Source organism: Cotesia glomerata, linkage group LG8 (genome assembly GCF_020080835.1).
Source record: "Cotesia glomerata isolate CgM1 linkage group LG8, MPM_Cglom_v2.3, whole genome shotgun sequence".
NCBI lineage: Eukaryota > Metazoa > Arthropoda > Insecta > Hymenoptera > Braconidae > Cotesia > Cotesia glomerata.
In genome coordinates, this window is record NC_058165.1 from 16,242,583 (window position 1) to 16,266,020 (window position 23,438).

The window sequence follows — 23,438 nt, forward strand, 5'->3', positions numbered from 1 at the left end:
AAAAAATAAATGAAAATTTTCTAACAGTCCCGTGTAAAAAAAACTTGTCCTAAGGGAGTCATACGCTTAGGATCTTAAGATACTTATATGACAATTTAGGATACTTTTATGACAATTTTAGGATATTTTTATGACATTTTAAGGTCATTTCATAACGCACTTGTATGATGACATCGATGACGATTTTAGAAAATTCGAGGTGTTAAGTTTTGTTTTATGAAATTTTTATAAAAGTATCCAAAAGTTGTCATAAAAGTATTATAAAGTTTTTCATAAAAATATCCTTGAATTGTCAAGAGTATTCTAAAATTGTCATAAAAGTGTCCTAAGAATGTCACAAAAGTACTTTTTACAATATTTTTAACTTCCCGCTAAGAAAAATTGAAAATTTTTTTAAATTCGGGAAGTTATTGTCTGTTGTTGACTGGGGTTTCACCCCGTTTTGTGAAAATCAAGTTTTCAACAGATCTCGACGTTTTAAGATCACAGGAAGCTTTCCTGACTATTCCCGCGGTGGTGTCCGTGCGGCTGTATGCATGTGTGTGTGTGTGTGTGTGTGTGTGTGTGTGTGTGTGTGTGTGTGTGTGTGTGTGTGTGTGTGTGTGTGTGTGTGTGTATATATGTATGTAAACCTCTTATAACTTTTGAACCGATTAGATTTTTTTTGTAAAATTTTGAATCGATTCGGTTCGCTAGATTTTGAGCAATCTCAAAAATAAAATTAACATTAAAAAATCACGTCGATTGCCACCAGTTCCGTCAAAATCGGTTGATTCGTTCGGGAGTTATCGAAAACGAAAAATTTCGAAAAAAGTGTTTTTTTTTTATAAAACTTCGACATTTCTTTTTGGAGTGTTTTTGATGAAATAAAATAACCACGTCGATCGCTGCCAAAAACGTGAAAATCGGTTGATTGGTTCGTGAGTTACCGTGGTCGAAAAATTTCGGAAAAAGTAAATTTTTCAAATTTCTCTAAAATTTTCGGTTCAATCAGTTTGTGTTCAAAAGTATATCATGGAACTTGAAAAACTGCGTGGAATAACGCCAACCGCGTGAAAATCGATTGATTCATTCAAAAGTTATTGTGGTTCGAAAGTTCAAAAAATAGTGTTCCATAAAACCTTTATCAGACTTTTCAGCTCGAAAAGCTCAAAAGCATAGAAAAGCTATCTCTTTGAGCTCGGAAATCTCAAAAAAACATTCAAATTGTATTTTTGAGCTCGAAGAGCTCAATAACGCCATAAGTGCAATTTTAAGTGCTTAGATATGGAATTAGCGGGAAGTTGCAGGGATGGCCTTTAGGGTCAACCGTTTTCCAGATTTTTTCTCTGAGCAATAGCGACAATATTTTTCTAAAATCTAAATTTAATTTCGTTTTGGTGTCATAAATTTGTCAATAAAATGTCCTAAATCGTGTCACGTTTAGGATGCTAAGCTTATGACTCTTTTAGGACAAGTTCTTTTTACACGAGGTGTTTTATGAAAAAATAGTTTTAGATTTAATATAAATTATCGTTCATTACTGCATTGTCACTTTTTACTAATCGGTGTACCATTTAGAGTGATTAGAAGATACTTCTAAGAAATGAGTAGTAAAAGACATTAATCATTACGTGTGATCTATCAGATTACAATAGAGTATAATTGGATGTACATAATCTTATGTACTGTATATTAATAATTATAATTACTGTAATAAATATAATTAAGACATAGAATAGATAAGATGAATATTAGCTACAGAGTAATGTCTTTTGTTTTCTCATCACGTTTCTCTAAATCATATGATGATATTTATCATCTGAAATGAACCAAAGGGATTATGTCTCCTTATATTTATACTTGTTTCCCCACGTCACCGAAAGAGAGTGAGAGAGAGAGAATGAAAGATTTCTGAGAGAACTAAATCTCAGCTTAATTTCGAAAGATCTGTTATATACAATACCGAGCTAGAAAAAGTTTAATAAAACTAGTGGGGGAAAAAAAATCTAAAAAATGACGGACAAAAAAAAATTACTTTAAGAAAAATATCTGTCGCAGATGTATGTTAACCCCGTCATCTCATTTCGCCTCTCTGGGACGATGTGATTTGTAAGAAAACTGGAGTAAGGGGAACGGCTTTTATATATAAATAAAAAATCTCCAAATGGTGTTTCATGAGAAACTTCGAAATATAAATTTGATACTTTGATAAATTTACTATTGTATTATTAGTTTTTTCTTTCCACGTATTTGTCATCACTTTTACCTACTGTAGAAAATCCAGTGTTCTTAAGTTATTGCGATACAATAACATGATAAAAATTAAGTACATTGATAAAAAGTAACGATGTACTTAATTTTGACAATTTTTTGGAAATTTTCAATCCTTTTTTAACTTCCCGCTACGAAAATCGAAGATTTTCAAAAATCGGGAAGTTTTTGTTTTCACCCCGTTTTGCAAAAACCGAGTTTTCATCAGATCTCGACGTTTGAAGGTCACAGAAAGCTTCCCTGACTATCCCCGCGAGGTTGTCACGGTGTCTGTATGTATGTGTGTGTGTGTGTGTGTGTGTGTGAAAGTATGTGAACCGCTTATAACTTTTGAACGGCTTGACCGATTTTATCGCGGTTGGTGCCATTTGAAAGGGCTTGACCAAACTTAGATTTTGAAAATTATTTGGACCGATTCAGATCAATAGATTTTGAGAAATCTTCAAAAAACTGAAAAAAAAATTTTTTTTAAATGTGGTTTTTTTGGAATAACTTTTAAACGGCTTGATGGTTCAATTCCAAAAACTAATCAGCTCTTAACCTCAAAAAACACGTCGATCGCCACCAGTCCGGTCAAAATCGGTTGATTCGTTCGAGAGATATCGTGAACGAAAGAAAACCGAAAAAAGTGTTATTTCGGAATAACTCCAAAATTCCTAGCGCGATTAATTCAAAATTTGAGATTCTTTGTGAGGCTTGAAAATCTGCGTTGAATGCTGCCAACCACGTGAAAATCGGTTTATTCATTCAAAAGTTATTGCGGTTTAAAAATTCAAAAAATAGTGTCATCAAATCCCCATCAGACTTTTGAGCTTGAAGAGCTCAAAAGCATAGGAAAGCAATCTCTTTGAGCTTGGAGAGCTCAAAATAACCCATAAATTGTATATTTTGAGCTCGAAGAGCTCAAAAACGTCATTGGTGCAATTTTAAGCGCCTAAGTATGGAATTAGCGGGAAGTTGCAGGGATGGCCTTCAGGGTCAACCGTTTTCCTAATTTTTTTCAATTACTTTGAAAAATTATCATTGGAAATCCCATAAAGTCATTTTAATTAAAATTACTTTCATGAAAAGTGACAATACACACATTTTTGATAACTTTCTAGAAAATTATTGATGTTTTTCCTTCCAAAATTTTGAAAAATTATCATTAACCGTCCTATGAAGTAATTTTAATCATAATTACATTGATAAAAATCTGAAAGTCGGTTGACTGTGCAGGGCAACCTTAGAACCCCGCTAAGTTAGAATTTGAAGTGCCTTAAAATGTGTTTTTTGGTAAATATTTGAGATTTTCAAGCTCAAAACACATTTTTTGACATTTTGAGCTCTTCGAGCTCAAAATATTTTTATTGAAGAACTATAACTTTTGAATGCGTCGTTCAATTTTCATTTTTCAAAAAGCATTCGACGAAGTTTTTGAAGCACAAAAAGAAAATGAACAAGTTTATAATGATTAATTTAGAAATTTGAAAGATATCTTAAAAAAATACTGAAAAACAAAATTTTATGAATTTTAAAATAACTATAACTTTTGAACGCGTCGTTCGATTTTCATTTTTAAAAAAGCACTCGACGCAGTTTTTTAAGCATACACGGAAAAAAATATTGTTAAAATGACGTATCCTCAAATGATGTTTCCTTGAAATAACGATCCGGATTTCTGATTTAAGGATTCATTTGTTTAATTTAAACATACAGAGAATAGCTCTTGTAAATATATGTAGTTTCGTTAAAACAGGAAACTGTTTTGTTAACGTAAGGATCTGTATAGTTGAGTTAACTAAATGTAATGCCTAAAATAATGATACGGATCGTCATTTTGATGATCCGCTGTATAGCTGAGTTGGCTATACAGCGTATTTCTAAAAAAAAAAAATGACTATACGGCGTATAGTCAGAATAGCGATACGTATCCTCACTCTAACGATATTTTTTTCTCCGTTTAAATAATGTATACATGGTTTCATTATGAATTTTTTGCACGCTTTAAAGTTATTTTTAAAAACCATAAAAATTCAAATTTTTTTTTTGGTTTTTTTCTTAAATTTCTTCGGAATGACCCGATGGATTAACTCTCAAATCTAATCAGATCTTAGTTTTGATCAACCCTTTAGAATAACGTGTTGTAGAATTCAATCGGTTAGTTCGTTTTTGAGAAACCGTACGACAAAAATTTATTTACACCCATAGATACACACATACACGGCCGGACATTTCGGCGGGAATAGTCGGAATGGCTTATTAGGACCTCAAAACGTAGAGATCCGATGAAAACTTGACTTTCGAAAATTGGACCGAAGTCAGTAATTTTTCTTTATTGGAAAATTTTCAATTTTCTTAGCGGGAAGTTAACAAGTCACAGTAATTGTAATTGTAATTGTAATTTATTGACAAGGTCTTAGGACAAAGTCCTCTAACGGTCTAAAGATAATACAAAAGATATGTACAGAGTACTTTGTAAAAATATCATATGAAATCTAACAACGAAAAAAAATATGAAATAAGTTTAACAAAAGTAACAATATTAAAGGTCCCTCAACGTCAATTAATAACTGAAAAGAAAAAGTAAATCTTTACAGATTTACAAGTCACAGTGTACATAATAAAAAATGATGATACACATATTTTTCTGGGCAACTATTGATGATTTTTCTCCGAAAATTGCAAAAAATTATCATCAGTGATTTTTTATTACAATTTTTTTCAAAAATTACATTGATAAGGAGTGACGATACACTCATATTCGATAACTTTCTCAAAATTTATTTATGTTCTTACTTTCAAAAGTTTAAAAAATTATCACAAAGATCTCATGGATCAACTTAAAACAAAATTACATTGTTAAAAAATGACGATGCACATTTTTCCCGATTTTTTCGGAAACTATCAATGATTTTTTTTCATAAACTTATCAATTTCAATAAAAAAATTTCAGCATTGATGAGATTGAGAAATAATTTTAAGCTAATGGTGAAACAAGAGTAGAATATTTAATAACAAGTGCTTTGATGTAGGTAATAAAAATAATTTTCCAATCTAAAAAAAGTCATTAAAACAGAGAGCGTATGTTTTAAAAGGAAATGTAAAAAAATGCAAAGTGAATGGGAAAAATAATAATTCTGTAAAATCAAGATGATTAAAACCACGAAATCGTTGCCGTGGGAAATGTATATGTAAATATATGTACCGGATTATATTTATATTTAGATTTTAATATATATGTGAATGCGCATGTTATATTTGCGGGATCTTGTTACGCGGATAAAATACAATATATGCTAATAATTCAACGTCAAGTGAACTCTATTACTTGAGCATAATTGTATTAGTAGGTGAAGGTTCTGATATATTTTATATTGGGTACTTTTTTTAAATAATTTACCAGAGTGAGAAGGTTGTTTAAGTGTTTTTAAAGGAAACAAGATTTTTATTTTGTTCTTTCTTTGTTTTTTTTTCTCTCTATTTAATCTTCTCCGATCCCTCTTTTCAACCAGATGCTTTCCGTGTACATTTAATCTACATAAAGTCAACTGATGTTTTTAAACAAGCGGTTTATTCCTAGTGAGAAATAGGTTAGAAATTTTATACCCAAACAGAGGGAAAGCCATTTTTTTACTTTTACAACAGAGTGTTTAAATTGTTCATTTTATTACTGTTTTTTTTTCGCCTACTCCTTGATATAAAAAATTTTACAGTTGGCTAGGTGCTACATCGTCACAAATAATTAATGCAGTCAATGTATTTCCTCTTTCGATATTTTGAGTACAATGAAGATATCCTGCAAAGTTTCGATAAAAAAAGACCGTACACCCCTCCAGAAATCGACAAATTATAGTGTATCGTCACTATTTACCAATACAATGATTTTTGTGCTCTAAAATTGAAAATTATGACTTTTGAAATAAAAAAGGAAGTACTATGCAATAAAATTACGTTATTTTTCAATTTTTAATTGAAAATTTCTTTTATTCTAAGCTGCTGCATCGTTGCAAATAGTCAGTGCAGTCAATAAGGTCTTCAATTTTAATATTTTGAACCCGTGTAAAAAAAAAATGTTCCAAATTGTTCAAAAAATTTCCCAAGCGTGGACATCCAAATATGACACAATGAGGGACATTTTTTGGACAGTTTTGGGACATCACATAAATTATCGGAAATTTTCCAATGTTGCCTTTTAAAAACTTTTTCGTGAATTTTAAGTATTTTTTTAAGACTAGAATTCAAATTTTCACGCCCAAGCGCTCGCCTGAATATAGAGTGCACATATATTTCCATGCTTATGATATATTTGACCAATTACATCACGAATAAATTGATACCACATACATTTCATCTCTATTTTAATATTAAGATTTTCGAAATACTTCTAAGATAATTTTAGAATTTATGCGTTTTATTTTAAACAATTTAGTTAAGATTTTGTTCTTACAATCTTATGTGGAACACTTTTTAAATAGTTTAAGAACAAATTTTGGATAGTTTTGGAACATTTTTTGGACAATATTAGAACAATTTTGTAACATTTTTTGGACAATTTTCGAATGTTTCGAAAACAAATTTGGAATATATTTGAGCAAGATCACGTCAACTGGACCCCCTATTTTCCACTTGATCATGAAAATTAAGTTCATGTATCTTTTTTATAAGTACATACCAAGATAAAATGATCCCCGAAACGATTTTCAAAAATTTCGATTTTAACAATAATTTTTTTTACAATGAAAATTTTAGGTACTTTTAATTAAAAAATGGATTGTAAATCAACCGTTAAAGTTAAATTAATGGCCGCTTGAAAGATTTGTTTTTAAAATGTTTATATTTTAATAAAATATTAATAACTAAAAATTATTTGTTTATTATCATATTGTTAATTAACTTCTAAGTTAACAAATGAAAATTTCACTGACTTCTCGGTGAAAAAATGAAGTTTTTTTTTATCGGTTACATGCGTTATTTATTAAAGTTTAAGATTTTAGAAAAAAATTTCACTGCTCGCGATTTGTTTAAACAATATAAATTTATTTATCACAGCACGCCGAGCGCCAGGCGCTGTCAGAATACCGCGCCGGCGAACGTCAGACTATGTTACAGCTTCGATTAATTATAATTAAAAATAACAATTAAAAATATAACTATCAAACAAATTTTATTATTATTATGATCAATATTATGACTAATAAAATAAGTAAATTCTCTATTATTAAAGAAAAATAGAAAAAACGAACTAGTAATAAATATTAAATTTTGTAGACATTTGTTAATTTTATTTTAATTTTTTTTAAACTTGGTTAATAAAAACTTTTTTATCTTCCGACACATTATTATATTATTAATCTTTATATTTTTTTATTTATATTTTTTTTCTGTGCGTGTGTTTGTCACTGAACTTTTTCTAAACGGCTGGACCAATTTTAATGAAACTTTTTGTGTGTCTTTAGGTGGATTCGAAAATGGTTTAGATTCACAATTCAGTCCACGGAAAAATGTTTATTTAATTAAATTTTATTTATAAATTGTTCTTGATCTTGGAATGTTTTACATTGGATCTGACACAGTATCGAATATTCATTTGAGAAAAAAAATTATAATCGAAATTCAAAAAAATTTTGTGTAATTGTGTTAAAATCAATCAGGTGCTAATTGAAATATGTCATTATAATAACGTTTTAATAATAATTTTCATCAAAACGATCCAAACTGTAACAGCTCATTCAAATAAACTTGAAATTTTTTAATTTAAGACGTGTGTACAAGAAAACGTCTGTCTGGTCCGCTAGTAATAATATAGTAATATATTACTATATTATTAATAAAAATATAATAATGTTTCGGAAGATAAAAAAGTTTTTAATAACCAAGTTTAAAAAAAAAAATAAAATAAAGTTAACAAATGTCTACAAAATTTAATATTTAATACTAGTTCGTTTTTTCTATTTTTCTTTAATAATAGAGAATTTACTTATTTTATTAGTCATAATATTGATCATAATAATAATAAAATTTGTTTGATAATTATATTTTTAATTGTTATTTTTAATTATAATTAATCGAAGCTGTAACATAGTCTGACGTTCGACGGCGCGGTATTCTAACAGCGCCTGGCGCTCGGCGCGCTGTGATAAATAAATTTATATTGTTTAAACAAATCGCGAGCAGTGAAATTTTTTTCTGAAATCTTAAACTTTAATAAATAACGCATGTAACCGATAAAAAAAAAACTTCATTTTTTCACCGAGAAGTCAGTGAAATTTTCATTTGTTAACTTAAAAGTTAATTAACAATATGATAATAAACAAATAATTTTTAGTTATTAATATTTTATTAAAATACAAATATTTTAAAAACAAATCCTTCAAGTCCCATTAATTTGATTTTAACGGTTGATTTACAATCCATTTTTTAATTAAAAGTACCTAAAATTTTCATTGTAAAAAAAATTATTGTTAAAATCAAAATTTTTAAAAATCGTTTCGGGGATCATTTTATCTTGATATATACTTATAAAAAAAATACATGAATTTAATTTTCATAATCAAGTGGAAAATAGGGGGTCCAGTTGACGTGATCTTGCTCTTTATAACAATTTTGGAACTTTTATAGAACATTTTTGAAACGATTTTTAAATGATTTAAGAAGTGCTAATTTATTTTTGCACAGCGGTAATTTGTCCCAAAATTAAAGAATGGAAAAAAAAATTCTATATCCATTAACTTTGGGACGAATCTATAGCTGTGTAAAAATAAATTATTTTTCCTAAAATCATTTAAGGGGTTATATCCACTTGTAAGTCCTAAAAAAACGTGTTCATTGTGAATTTTTTGTGAAGAGACTTTTTATTAAATAAATACATAGAATAAACGTACATATAGCGAATTTAGTTTATTTTAAGAATTTGCGATGTATTTACAAAAATATTGGGATCCGTTGTTCCTGTAATAGATCTCCTAGAGGACCTCCACAAAAAGGTGTCTGGCGGTGAGGAAGATATCTCTGATCCAAATTATCAGAAATAAAAAAATTAGGAAAACGGTTGACCCTAAAGGCCATTCCTGCAACTTCCCGCTAATTCCGTTAATACCTGGGCGCTTAAAATTGCACCTACGAAGTTTTTGAGCTCTTCGAGCTCAAAAATACAATCTGTGTGTTATTTTGAGCTCTCCAAGCTCAAGAAGATACCTCTTCTATGCTTTTGAGCTCTTTAAGCTCAAAAGTCTGATAAAAGTTTCATAGAACACTATTTTTTGAATTTTCAAACCACAATAACTTTTGAATGAATGAACCGATTTTTACGCGGTTGGCGGCATTCTACGCAGTTTTTTAAGCCTCGTAAAGAATTTCTAAGTTTCAATTGGTCAAACCAGAAATTTCGGAGTAATTCCGAAAAACACTTTTGGGTTTTCTTTACTGCACGATATCTCTCGAACGAAGAATATATGGCGAGGCTTTCGCCTACCTCCGAAGAGGCCGTTTCCTGGGCTCAAAAGAGCTATACACGCACGTATATCTGTCCTACCCTCACATAGGAAATACACAGCCAAGTTTGCTGGCAAGGAAAAACCCTGCCCTCAAGCATTTACGCTATCATAGGACAGATGTGAATTGAGTTGAATTTAATGTCAATCTGTCCTCGTACTCAGTTAACTGTATCAACCCATTCAACGACTGCGTTAGCCTGATCGGTAATATAATGACAACCCGACCAGTTACCAGCGGGGCCCATGCGGGGAGGTACAGCCGTAAAACTTGTTTGAGCCATAGCACTTATCCCCCGTACAAGAGTCTCGTTCGTACGTCTGTCTAATCTAGTCCCCGAATCTTTGAGCTTACCTGCGTTGCCAAATAATTTGACAACGTCACGAGGCCTTGCTCAGATATATCTCGAACGAATCAACCGATTTTGACCGGATTAGCGGCAATCGACGTTGTTTTTTTCATGATTAAGAGCTGATTAGTTTTTGGAGTTGATCGATGTAGCCGTTTAAAAGTTATTCCAAAAAATCCACTTTTAAAAAATTTTTTTTTTTACAGTTTTTTTTAGATTTTTCGAAATCTATCGGTCCGAATCAGTCCAAATTGTATTCAAAATCTAAGTTTGGCGAAGCCCTTTCGAATGGCACTAACCGCAGGGAAATCGGTTTAACCGTTCAAAAGTTATAAGAGGTTTACATACTTACACACACACACACACACACACACACACACACACACACACACACACACACACACACACACACACACACACACACACACATCCGTAAAGAGTGTCATCGAAAGAGAAGAATATCACAGCGTGGCTATCAACGACCTAACTCTGCAGTGCTGATCGCAGAGTACAAAAAAGCTCGTCGTGAACTTAATAAGGCCATAAAAGAGAGCAAAGGAAGATGCTGGAAAGAGCTCATATACGAGGTCGACAAAGACGTGTGGGGTCGGCCGTATAAGGTGGTCATGACGCACCTGAAGAAACAACAAATGCCGTCACCTACGTGTCCCCAACTCCTTCAGAAAATCGTCACTGCGCTGTTTCCACAGCAACACAGTCTCAATTATCAGTCAACGCAAGGTGAACTGGACGACATTCCACCTGTCACTGAAGAAGAATTGTTGGAGGCTTGTAATCGGGTAGGAAATAATAAAGCGCCAGGATTGGACGGAATCCCTAATATAGCCTTGAAAACCATCATAAAGGCAGCACCAACATTATTTCTAGACGCTTACAACGCATGCCTCAAGGAGGGGACTTTTCCTCGTAAGTGGAAACAGCAACGGTTAGTACTTTTACCTAAAGGAAAGAAACCGCCAGAAGAACCGTCATCTTACCGACCACTCTGCATGCTAGATACGGCGGGTAAGATATTTGAGCGTATCATCCATCAGCAAATAGATGCAGTAGTCGACCCACTCTTGGCAGACAACCAGTATGGATTCCGGAAAGGACGATCAACCCTGGACGCGATCAACCTGGTTGTTAATACGGCCAAAGAGGCAATCGCAGGAACTAGATGGAAGGGTGGAACGAAGAAATACTGCCTGGTGGCTGCCTTGGACATCAAAAATACTTTCGATTCCGCTAATTGGGACTGCATCATGCAAGCTCTCGACGAGAAGAACGTGCCAATATATCTTCGCAGACTAGTGATTAGCTATTTTACAGATAGAGTGCTGAAATACGATACAAAGAATGGTCCGAAAGAGTATGATATAACCGGTGGTGTGCCACAGGGCTCTGTTCTTGGTCCACTTCTGTGGAATATCATGTATGACGGGCTCCTGAGACTGAAGCTTCCAAGATGTGTCAAACTGGTAGCGTATACGGATGATGTTGCCGCAGTGATCGTCGCCAAACACCTCGACGAGATTCAACATCTGTTTGACATCACTTTTGAGAAGATCAACCAGTGGATGGATACAGTGAACCTACAACTGGCCAAGCAGAAGACCAAAGCAGTGCTTATTACCAGCCGAAAAGAAGTTGAAACAATTAAGATAAAAGTCGGTGACCGAGAAATCACATCACAACCTCATATACGATATCTGGGAGTGATGCTTGATGCCCGACTCACCTTCAAGCAGCAAGTGGAACACGTCTGTACGAAAGCGTCAGTAGTGAGAGCTAGTCTCGCACGATTGATGCCGAACGTCGGAGGCCCAAAGCAGAGCAGGAGGATACTATTGTCATCAGTAGTCACATCGGTGCTCACCTACGGAATATCCATTTGGGCTGACGCACTAGAGGTGCAAGATTCATGGAGAAAAGCTGGACCAATATATCGTATGAGTGCCCTACGAGTTGCAAGCGCCTTTCGAACAATATCAGAGGAAGCAGTGTGTGTGATTTCCGGAACTTTGCCGCTCAGAGTCCTAGCTGAGGAAAGACGGAACCTTTACTAACGAAAGAGGACAACCACACAAAGTGCCGAGGAACTCAGAGCTGAAGAACGGCAGAACAGCATCGCACGATGGCAATCGCAGTGGGACGCCGCGACAACAGGGAGATGGACACACCGTCTCATACCGAAGATCGACGTTTGGCTAAACCGAAGTCATGGCGAGGTCAATTACTATCTGACGCAGTTGTTGTCAGGACATGGATGTTTTCGGACGTATCTTCACCGCTTCAAGCATGATGATTCACCGGAGTGCCCGTCCTGCCCAGGAATCAATGAAGACGCGGAGCACGTTTTCTTTGAGTGCCCACGATTTTACCCACAGCGAGATGAGCTGGAGATGATCCTAAAGAAGAAAATCCAACCAGAGACAATAGTAGAAGCAATGTTGTCATCAAGAGCCTCCTGGAACGCCATCAGCACATTTGCAACAGAAGTCCTTATAGACTTGCGTTCCATCGAAAGAAGAAGAGCAAATGACAACAACTAGAAGAAAGGTAAAATAACACCTTAGCTACCAGAAGAAAGAGCAGTAGCTAGATCCTCCCCTCACGGAGTAATGCCTAACGGCGGTTTCCATGAGGGATTAGGGGAAAGAGGAAAAGGGGTTTAGGGTTTAGTGGGTAGGGGCGCTAGCGTCGGATTTTAGTATGACGCTGCGTCGAGTCCACATATCCAGGTGAAACAGCTATGCCTGGAATCCGCAAAAAGGATTCCCCCCTCTAAAAAAAAAAAAAAAACCACACACACACACACACACACACACACACACACATACAGACATAGTGACACCCTCGCGGGAATAGTCAGGGAAGCTTCCTAAGACCTCAAAACGTCGAGATCTGATGGAAACTCGATTTTCGAAAAACGGGGTAAAACCAATAACTTCCCGATTTTTGAAAATTTTCAATTTTCTTAGCTGGAAGTCAAAAAAATTAAAAAAAAAGATTTATTTTTAGGATATATGAATACAGGTAATGATCGATGAAATAGTAAAAATTTTGATTTTTGACAAAATGACGGCTTCCCAAAGAAAAAAATCGTTTTTTTCAAGAAAATTTACAGTTGAAAGTGGCTTAAAAAATCCTTAAGAATTCTTTCGATCATTACCTGATACAAGTATCTAAGAAGGTCGTGTGAAAATTTCAAGCCGATCGGTTCAACCATTTCGGAGAAATTTTCCTCACCGACTTCGAAAACATCGTTTCGAGAAAAACGCGTTTGAAGTTTTGGGAACCATTTAAACTAAGTTAAGAAAAAATCTTTACAAATACGCTGATTTTTCCGAAATTATTTTCCGGATCAATGTGAAATTTTCGGACGATATTCTCAAAAATATGTACATTCAAAATATGCAAAAAAATTCGATTTTTTCAAAATTACAAGTGGATATAACCCCTTAAAAAACGTTCCAAACTTTTCCTAAAATCGTCCCAAAAATGTTCCAAAATTGTCCTAAAAATATCCAAAAAATGTTTCATCTATTGATTTCTTTAGGGATTGACTAACTGCAGCATATCGTTGTTATTCATCAATCCAGTAAGATTGCATTCTTTGTAAATTTTTAATTTAAAAAATTCCATTTAGTGTATCGCCACTCTTTATCAATGCAGTTAGGCAAAATTCTAATCTTAATAGTTGAAGTACATTAAAATACATTTTACAAAGCTTCGATAAAAAAATTACCATACATTCCCCTAGTGTATCGTCACCTTTTATCAATTCAGTGATTTTTCTACTGTGAAAGGAAAAATAATGACTTTTTAAACGAAAAAGGGCATGTGTTTTTTGTAAATTTTCAATGAAAAATGTTTTATATTTAAATTTGCCGCGTCGTTATGAATGATCAATGTAATCGATTAAAATTCTAATTTCGATGTTGCAAGAATACTAAAGACATTTTATAAAGTTTTGATAAAAAATTATCATAAAGTTCTTCAGTAAATTGTCACTTTTTATCAATACAAAGACTTTTCCGCTGTAAAACGAAAAATAGTGACTTTTTAAACAAAAAAAAAAAAAAAGGTACTTAGCAGTAGTAAGATCACGTTCTTTGTAAATTTTTAATCAAAGCGCGGTTCTACTTAAATTTATCATCAATTTAAAATGAATTTCTTCCGATATTGACTTGCGGTCTCAAATATTAAAACTTCCATTTACCAGCTAATATTTAATAAATTTCTTCAGCCATTTTTTTCATATTTAAATTTAAAATCTCGAAGTATATAAAATCCGGTCACTCTTCGCTTCGAATATTGCGACAATTATGAATTCTTAATACCGAAATAACTGTTTGAATAAAGATTACTTTTAACAAAACCGCCTGAGAAGAAGGGCAAAATATGATTGAGAAAAAAAATAAAAAAATGACATCTTATTTCATCGGATATTCAAGCTCGTACAATTCATTCTTATGAATTTTAAATGAAAAAAGTGCAAATATTTTATCATAAATCGGGAAAATGAGGTCAAGGCTTTAATGAATCTCCGATTCAGAATTTTTTTCTATTTTTATAATTATCTAATATTATTTAAACAAACAATTAAAAAAATCCGGCATATTTAAAATAATTTTTAATATTTACTTTGAAATATATAAATTACTATTTGCCGTACGTGATTGTTTTTTATAGCAAATTTATCATGAATTATCCGTCAGAGTACACTCGGGTTATTCGTAAGGCCATGTGTCATCAACGCATGAACTTTTGGTTTGGTATAATGTTAAAAGTAATTGTCTATTCGATAACGCTATTTTTCAATTTACTCTTTGTCATTTTTTTATTTTGATAAAATAAATCCATTTTCTTTCTAAACCTTTTTTGTTGACGTTTTTGGCGACAGAATTTTCGGTTCATTTGATAAGTCGTTTGTTAAATCTCGGGGGATCAAATCACTTGAAAAATAACCACGGTAAGGAATGAATTGAAATCCAAATAGAAATAGAAAAGAAATATTTATTTTACCAGAGAAATTTATTTTTCGTAACAAATTTAATATTAGATATAAAAAACAATTGATCAGACAAAAATTCCATTTTTCAAGACTTTTTATCAGTAAATGCCTTTTTTTTAAGTGATTTATTAGACTGTTTTTATGATTTTGGGCGTTTTGCTACGGCATTGACCCAAAATGTACAAACTAATGCATCGTCATTTTCTAACCAACCTATCATAAATTTTACTACCTTTAAAGATCTTTTTAATAAATCGAGTCAAAATTTTCATTACTTTTTACTACATTGATTCCCAAAATCTGCACAAATTACTGCATCGTCACTTTTTAGGCAAATTATCATAAATTTTACTACATTTTAATTCCACACTGATATAAGGATTTAGTTCTATTTAAAAAAATTTAGTAATAGTTACTAAATCATTTATTAAAGCCAATTTATTTCCACCAAATAAATATTTAGTAATATTTAACAAATTATTTATTGCTACTCAATAAATCGTTTATTGATATTAAAGAAATCCATTTTTTAACTAATTTCAGCGTACAACCTAACTTTTTTACTCAAAATAAATCAAAATAATTAAAATAAATAATTTTAAGTAAAAATATATAAAGTATATAAAGTAATATAAAGTATTATAAAGAAAAGAATCTCATTACATTATAATGTTTTATTTGAAACATTTATAAAATTTAAAATTAAACAAGTTTTTACCATATCAATAATAGACAAATTGAGAAATTTAAACTAAACTCCACCGAGAAATGGCATATAAGCTATGTGGGAGTATGTGTGTTTTCAAAGGTTTGATAAATCTCCCAAAATCGAGCTGAATAAAATAATCTAAGTCAGTGAATAGGTTATGTATCACATTGGATATCACCCCGTTTTGCAAAAATCGAGTTTTCATCAGATCTCGACATTTGAAGGTCATAGGAAGCTTCCCTGACTACCCCTGCGATGTTGTCACTATGTCTGTATGTATGTATGTATGTATGTATGTTTCCTTATGGTTAAAAAACTGGTATTATTATGATTAAAATACGAAAGTTTTTTAACTATAAGAATACCGTTTTCTTACTGTCAAAAAACTAGCCTTATAATAAAGCGTGGTATTTTAAGGTTAAGAATACCAATTTTTTTAAATCAAGAAAACTCGAGTAAAAAATTTAGTATTCTAGGAGGAAAAAAATTTTTTTTTCAGTGTATGTATGTATGTATGTGTGTAAGTATGTTAACCGCTTATAACTTTTGAACCACTTAATCGATCGGAACCTACTAAACGGCGTTCTAAAGAGTTCTCTCAAACTTAGATTTCCTGTGAATTTGAACCGATTCGGATTGATAGATTTTGAGAAATTTCAAAAAAACGAAGAAAAAAATTGTTTTTGAAGGTCGTTTTTTTGGAATAACTTTTGAACGGCTCTATCGATCAACTCCAAAATCTAATCAGCTCTTAACCTTGAAAAACCACATCGATTGCCGCAAAACCGGTCAAAATCGGTTGATTCGTTCGAGAGATAATACGTGCGTGTATAGCTCTTTTGAACCCAGGAAACAGCCTCTTCAGAGGTAGGCGAAAGCCTCGCCATATATTCTTCGTTCGAGAGATATCGTGAACGAAAAAAAACCCAAAAAAGTGTTTTTTTCACATAACTTCGATATTTCTTTTCGGATCGAGAAATATCCTCGATGAAATATTTGGAAACAAGTGTTTTCTTAACATAACTCCGACATTTTTTGAAATAACTTTCAAACGGCTTTACCGGTCAATTTTAAAAACTAATCAGCTATTAACATAATAAAATTACGTCGATTGCCGTCAAACCGGTCAAAATCGGTCAATTCGTTCAAGAGATATCGTGAACGAAAGAAAACCCAAAAAAGTGTTTTTTCGGAATTACTCTGAATTTCCTAGTTTTATCAATTTAAACTTGAAAACCCTTGATGAGGCTGAAAAAACTACGTCGAATGATTCCAACCGCGTGAAAATCGGTTGATTCATTCAAAAGTTATTGCGGTTTGAAAATTTAAAAATATTGTTCTATAAAACTTCTATCAGACTTTTGAGCTCGAAGAGCTCAAAAACATCATTAGTCCAATTTTAAGCACCTAGGTATGAAATTAGCGGGAAGTTGCAGGGATGGCCTTCAGGGTCTACCGTTTTTCTAATTTTTTTTCCCAAATAAATGACTAAAAATTTTGTTACTAAATCAATTTAGTACTCCGCACTAAATCCTTCTACCAGTGCATTTTCAACAAAAAACAAACTCGCCTAAGAAACTTATTTCTACCGTTTTTACTGCATTGACCCTCAAAGTCCATATAAATCACTGCATCGTCACTTTTTAACCAGCCTATCATAAATTTTACTAACCTTTAAAATCAAATCTCTACACGGAAAAAAATTTCTGAGAAAATTTACGAAGCAACTATTGTAAAGCTGAACTATACTTTCATTATTCATAATTGTCACATATTTTAGAAGAAAATTTACTATTTACTTACGAAATTTTACAACTTACTATCGTAATTTCATTACATGATTATTGTATTAAATTCGATTAAACAAAATACGATATTACTATTGTAAAAAATAAGAGATGAAAATTTCCAGTGCTGCCTCTGTATCTTGCCAATAGAAGTAATAAATTTTGCAATAGTTGAATTGGAATGTTCTTCAATTATTGAGAGATCGTAAAAATTATCAAATGGCAAGTATAGTCCACCGTTACTATTTCATTTAATAAAAATTACGGTAGTAAAGTATTAAAAATTCTTTCAATTTCCTTTCCGTGTGAAACTACCCGTGAAAAAATATTCTGATCAGGCTTGATATGAGCTGATAAGGCCATATAAAAATTTTTGATATGTTCTTATCTCGCATGATATGATCTGATATGTCCATATTTAATTTTTGATATGACCTGATATGGCCTGATATGAAAATTGGCCGTATCAGGCCTGATCAAGCCTCATCAATTTGATATCTCTATATCAGACTTGATATCGCTTGATATGCTCATATCTAATTTTACATCATTTTTTAATAGGTCCTGATATGCCCTGATATAACCTTATAAAGTTATATATACTTTGATAAACTTGAAAAAAAATCCCTGGTCAGGGTTGATATAACTTGATATGGATTCATATAGTCTGATATACTCATACCCTTACCAACACATAAGTAGTCTTATGTACTCATATAAAGGCATACCCGAGTAAAAAAAACTATGTATCATTATATATGATTCATATCTAATTATATAGAAGCATATGTAATTCATTTATAATTATATAGAAGTATATATAATTCATATACAATTATATATGAATCATATAGAATTCTATATAATTTTTTTTACTCCAGAGGGTATTTTGTGATTACCATAAAACATTCTCTTTTTCTATCTAAGAGTCTGTTACTCCAATGATTAACAATCTTTTAATATATAGTATTTTTCGGATGAAATAGGAACTTAAAAGAAAATTTAATTTCACAAAAATTATTAGTTTTGTCAAGTTCAAAAATTGTTAGCCAGGCCCTCCAGCAATATATAGTTAATTAATAATTAATAAATTAGATAAAAAATTTTGTTCACTACGAATCGATCATGTATAGGATTTGCATTACTTGTAGTTATAATAAACTCTGTTCTCCAAGTAAGTCTCTTAGGTAAACGGGTAGTAAATTAGTCTTTCGAACGGTAAGTCCACGGTTCGATTCCCACTGGCGCCGATTTTTTTTTTCCTATGGAAATAATTATTTATAATTATACATAATTATATAGGGCCATTTTTCATTTATAATTATGTAATATAATGATATATAATTTTTTTTACCCGGGCGGGTACGTAGTCTGACATACCTATATCAAGACATATATAGTCTGATATGGCCTATTTCCATATCAGGCCTGATATAGACGGTTTATATCAGGTCTGATATAGTCTAATCAGAAAATTTTTTCACGGATAGTTCAAATTTCCATCATTTTTACTGCATTGACTGAAAATTCGCACGAATCACTGCATCGTAATTTTCAAACTTACTTATCCCATGTTTAATCATCTCTCGATCATTTTCCCTCCGAAACCATCCTAAATTTCTGATAAAGAGCTCGAGCAACGATGCGATGCTAGAGTGGCCTGTAATATAACACACGATCTATATTACGTCCCGATTTCCCAGTCCCCAGTCTCCAAGGTAAAGTGCATCAGAACGCTTAACTAATGAATCCCTGGACACACATGGGACCGCGTTATTACTGTCCTCGCAATGACCCCTCACATTATATGTATAAGTATAAATTACGGCAAAATTTCCCAAAAATAACAGCATTACACCAATATGTATTATTTACTCTCTAATGTACTTTAGATGTATTTTAGTCTTGGCGATAATTATTCACGACTTGAACTGTAAAGTACTCTGAAAAATAACAACAATATAGAAGGACATTCATCTCCATTTTATTGTTGTCATTATTCGGGTATAATGGCCGTAGAATTGTGTACTAGTGAAAAAGAGAATAAAAAATAAAAATGAGATGGAAATTTGAGTATTTTTCGTTGTCTGACGACTCTTGTCGACGCCTCCAGTACTTGACAGTATAACTAAGAGTCAGCCGAGATAAGAAAGAGAGAGTGAGAGGGTTTAACTTTTCGAAAAGTTATTTTATCTTGCGAGACAAGGATATCTCCTAATGAACTTGAAGCTTTAACTTTAAGATAAGACCTAAATCCTCTCGACCCCAGTTGAGCTCTGATGAGTCAGAAGAGAGAGAAAGCGAGAATTGAATGTACTGTACTGTATTATAACCCGTTGCGTGAACTTTGTATCGGTCTGACCTGATAAAGCTGACAATCCTTCGATCGCTAAATATAATGTTTGTGTTTAGTTGAACTCTACTAAAAACTGTAAAAGCAAAGGTTAAAAGTCGCTTCGATGATTTTTATCGCTGTTTTGTATTTTATAGGCTTGTATTCTGGTAATTGGATTTTAAAAACTCATCGGTTAGTTCATTGCCAAGCACGGGTATGGAAAGTACTGGTACATCTATAATGTTCCGTGGAAACACGCGCTGGTGAAGAGCTGATTTATTAATAAGTGCAGAACACTCGGTGTTGGGTTATGCAAATTGGAAAAAGAGTTTTGTTGCTGTTTTGGTTTGTGGATTTCTTCGGCGAGATAGGAGAGTTGCAACGTGTACTTATGTTTATTCATATGAATCTCGGGGGAAAGTTGGACGGGTTTTTTTTTATATTTTATTAAGTTATTTTTTTATGTAATGAAGAAATTTGAAATGAGAAAATAATGATGAGCAGAATTTTGATATTCATCATGCTAATGGTATAAACATTCAAAATAATCATGATGGTAATATTCATCATGGCCATGATGAGGTTCATTATGAATATCATAAAAGCCATATTAATATACATTTAATACCCGTAATAAGCAAAATATTTATGGGAACTTTTTTTTTTTTTAACTAGATTATAAAATTTTTATTTTTCTTGTTGGAGAAAGAAAATTTCTAGTAACTATGAAATCATTATGATATTAACATGAATTCATAATAAAGTGATGTTCATATGTGCATAAAATTATAATGATATCATAGTGATATTGTTAGCCTTTTTAAATCGTGATATAAAATTATTGAGTCATAATTATATACAGGAAATAAGGCAAATTAATTAAATTAAAGAAATTTTTATGACGCTTTAAATTGTTTTTAAAATAAAAAACAATTAAGACGAAAAAATTTTTTTTAAACCTAGATAGTGATTTTCTAAATGTTCTTCTTAGTTAAGAAAATCAAGAAAGAAAGTAAAGTAGTTCAACATAGTATAGTGCATAATAAAAATACTGTTTTTCTCAATTATTATACTTTTCCTCTAATTAACAGAAAAAATACAAATTTTACTAATCTACTTAAAAAAAATTCGTTCACATAAGTATTTTACTTATTACGGATTTCAAATGAATATTGATAAGGCTTTTATATGAATCTCATGTTTGTGTTAAATTATGAGATTCATTATATTCATAATGAACCTTATCATGATATCAGATGATTTTTACATGAGTCGTGATATATATTACGATAGTAAAAGTATTAAAATGCATTATGATCATGATATTAATATTCATCATAGTGATGATGGTGATATTCATCATGATAATGATGATGATGATGATATTCATCATGATAATTATATTTATATTCATCGTGATTATGGTATTAATCGCCATGATCATGATTACATTATTAATGATGATATTGATATTCATCATGATAATGGCTACTATACCTCATAATAGTAATATTGATGTTTATCATGACAATAATGATATAAATCATGATATTGATGACAAAATCATTCATTGAGAATAATAATATTGATCATACTAAAGATGTTGATATTTATCATGATCATGATACTGATATTCATGATGATAATGGCTATTATTTTTCATAATAATAAAATTCATATTCATCATGACAATGATCTTGACATTTATTACGATATTAATATTTATTGATGATATTAATTTTCACCATGATATTGATATTGATCTTCATCATGATAATGATGATTATGATGATGTTTATGATGATGATGATGATGATGATGATGATGATGATGATGATGATGATATTCATTATGATAATTATATTTATATTCATCGTGATTAAGGTATTAATCGTTATGATCATAATGATATTATTAATAATGGTATTGATGAGATTGATATTCATCATGATAATGGCTATTATTCCTCATAGTAGTAATATTGATGTTTATCATGACAATAATTATATAAATCACGATATTAATGGCATAATCATTCATTGAGCATAATAATATTAATCATACTAACGATGTTGACATTTATCATGATCATGATATTTATATTCATCATGATCATAATAATGATAATGATACTGTCGGTGATAATTATGAACCATTATAAAACAAATTTCATAATAATAAATAAAAGCGTTGACATGATTGATACCCATAAATATCACTAAACGCAAAGTGAATTAGAGGAGTTATGCCCGTGAAGCAAGTAGTGATATCAGCGGACGTATCATCAGTAGAAAGTGCCAATATCAGTACGGCAAGTAGATACGGTCAATTCAAGACAGGTCGAATTCAACATTCAACAGTCGGAGTAGTAGACTAGTAGATCGTTCCGAACATGGTCAGACATCTGCCTTTCGACGTACATATATCTATATTATGTATCTGGCATTGATTATGTGTAAACGCTTATATGATTAATAGTAGGGTAAAATCAAGCTTATTGGATGGGTCAGTTAATTGGCTTCGCTACGTTTAACAATTACCCCACAATAGATTTTTTTAGTTGACTTGCTCCTCAGCGGAACGTTTAATTTTATTTTTCGAATTAAAAACTCCGTCAGTGTTACACCAAATTAAATCATCAGCAAAATTATCGGCCTTTAAAGGCTTTAATTGCACACTCAGTAATTAAATCCAGTCGTGAGTTTTTAACTCTCCGACGGATATATTTATTTGTAAATAGTTATTTTATATTTATCCGGGTGTTAAATAAATACTCTACTGCTACAATAAAGCTTCAGATCCTCAATAATAAACCAATTATCAGAGCAAATAATTCCACTGGGTTTTTTTTTTGTTTTAACAATACCTTGTAACATTTACAAATAATATCCGGATATTTTTTTATTTTTTATCATGGAAAAATTTAATAGACCAAAGTTTAACGGAGTAGAGAAAAATTATCTTCATCTCTGGTGAACTTTTGTGGTAGTTAATTTAGCACATTGATTAAAAGTTATTCGAAGTCCATATATTATATACATTTCTATTAAAATACTGGGATTGGATAGTCTATCAGTGAAATATCTGTATCAGTCAATAAATATATAACCTATCTCGGACTTAATTGCTTACATTTTGGTTTTCCGTACTATTGATGTATTTACATTTAATTCAAATACAAATATACTTATTGATACTATATAAATAGGATATTCTGTATATATTGATAGGTTGCGTTGTAATAGTAATAATGATAATAATAAAATTTAAATTGTGCAGGTCTGTAGGATATAAAGTTTCCTTTGAAATTAATACCGACATGTCTAGATTATTTTGAAAATATCGAACCGTGAAAAACCGCAAAATTGAAAAAAAAATAAAAAAAAATAATTTTTTTTACTATATTTTTTGATGGCACTAATAAGAAGTACTTATAGATACATTTTTAATATTAATAATAATTATAACAATTATTGTTAATTAAAAAAAGGTAGTTATACAAGATAGTAAGA

At 31.4% G+C, this 23,438-nt stretch overlaps 1 protein-coding gene and 1 long non-coding RNA gene across 2 annotated transcripts in view; one reads left to right on the forward strand and one right to left on the reverse strand.

Annotated features, from left to right (window-relative positions):
• LOC123270364 overlaps positions 1-23,438 on the reverse strand; it is an 87,507-nt gene that overhangs the window by 13,937 nt on the left and 50,132 nt on the right. The window lies entirely within an intron of this gene.
• On the forward strand, positions 1,329-14,313 carry LOC123270367. The gene is made up of 3 exons (XR_006510583.1): positions 1,329-1,474; positions 1,928-1,931; positions 14,304-14,313. It is a non-coding gene; the product is annotated as an uncharacterized LOC123270367 (long non-coding RNA).